The sequence below is a fragment of the Lolium rigidum genome, unplaced genomic scaffold (assembly GCF_022539505.1).
Source record: "Lolium rigidum isolate FL_2022 unplaced genomic scaffold, APGP_CSIRO_Lrig_0.1 contig_52039_1, whole genome shotgun sequence".
NCBI lineage: Eukaryota > Viridiplantae > Streptophyta > Magnoliopsida > Poales > Poaceae > Lolium > Lolium rigidum.
Genome location: NW_025900853.1, coordinates 3,229 through 5,000, shown reverse-complemented (window position 1 = coordinate 5,000; position 1,772 = coordinate 3,229). Strand labels below are relative to the sequence as shown.

The 1,772-nt window shown below is 44.8% G+C and overlaps 1 pseudogene; it reads left to right on the top strand.

The window, feature by feature from the left end:
• LOC124681681 overlaps window positions 1-1,260 on the top strand; it is a 3,309-nt pseudogene extending 2,049 nt beyond the window's left edge.
• Window positions 1,261-1,772: the final 512 nt, after the last annotated feature.

Below are 1,772 nucleotides of genomic sequence, written 5' to 3'. Positions count from 1 at the left end.
ATTATCTAAAAATAATCAAGTTACTAATGACTGGACGAAACCAAGAAATTACCCCTTATGTGCGAAATTATAGAAGATCCCCTTTAAGATCAAACAATTCCATCGAATTGAGTATGACTGTATGTGTGATAGTGATACGTCCAAAACGTATCTACTTTCCCGAACACTTTTGCTATTGTTTTGCCTCTAATTTGTGTATTTTGGATACAACTAACACGGACTAACGCTGTTTTCAGCAGAATTGCTCTGGTGTCTCGTTTTTGTGCAGAAATCCAACTTTCGGGAAAATCCTCGAAATTTATGCAGAAGGCCCTATTTTCCCAGAATATTGACGGAGCCAGAAGGGCAAGCCAGGTGGGGGCCCGAGGCCCCCACACACTAGGCCGGCGCGGCCCAGGAGGGGGGCGCGCCGCCTTGTTGTGTGGGCGCCTCGGCGGCCCCCCGACGCTCTCCCTTGGACTACATATGCCTTTCGACCTAAAAACGCCAGGGGGTTCGACCATATTTCGAGAGACCATCCAGTACGCCGCCGCCATCGCGAAACTCCGCCTCGGGACCAGAAACTCCGTTCTGGCACTCCGCCGGGACGGGGAATTGGAGGGGATCTTCACCGCCATCACCACCGACGCCTCTCCATCGACCAGCCATGTTTCCCCCATCCATGTGTGTAACATCTCAAGTTTTCAACAATAAATAAAGAAAGAGGAATTTCAAATACTCAATTTTTTCAACAAACAAAAACTTTTATTACTCATATAGTGCTACATATGATCTCATGCATAGTATGTGCTTTTTGTGTGCAATTGCCATGATGAGTGTAGTAGTGTTGATCAATTGTACTTAAACCCTAAACCATGATCTTACCATCTCAATTTGAGAGAAAAATAAGAAATGCAAAGATAGCCATAAACCCTCACATACACATTAAGCTCACTTTTCAAATCCTCAACCAAGGCCACCAAGGCTTGATCCAATGATTGTAAAACACTTATAAAACAAAAACAAACATAAATGCATAGAAGAAACTAGATTCAAATCCAAGGAAAATTCAAAATTTACATACATATGATAATGGTCATATGACCACTTTATAAAATGTTGCCTTCTTAACACCTCTGGTTTGGAAGAATCTTAAACTAAACCACCCTAACTTTCTTCACCTCATCCAAGACCAAGTCAAGGTGAACACTTTTCATGTTGACCACCACTGCTAAAGTTGACCAGGTTGACCAGTATATGTTTGACAAGGGAAGACTTTGAAACAAAGTGAAGATGACCCCCATTTTGGAATGTTGCCAAAATTCACCAAAATGAACTCCACCACCACCATTCCATCACTATCAATATATAAATGAACTCCACCAAAAAGAATTTCAAAATTTCAAAATAAGTTTCTTGCGGCCATACTGTCGAACACCTGGCAGGCACAAAACAGATTTGATCAAATTTGGTTTTATCCAACAGTTTATAGGGTGAACCCTGGGTGAATCTTGTTGATCATTGCATCTGGAGTACCTCTCCATCATTCCCAGTACTGGCTTGTGCAAATGGAGGAGTGGAGGAACCCTACTCGACCAATGGCAAGCTCATGCCGGCCACCATGCCTCCTCTCTCTCTGGCTCGATCCACTCCCCCTCATCATGTCAAAGAGCTAGCCTGGTACACCCTGAGCAAGACCCAGCACGGCCCAAAGTCGCCAAGCCTCAGCATTGGCCGCACCAAGCGTGCCCATGCGCGCCCAGGACATGCCACGGCATGCCAGTGCACGCGGT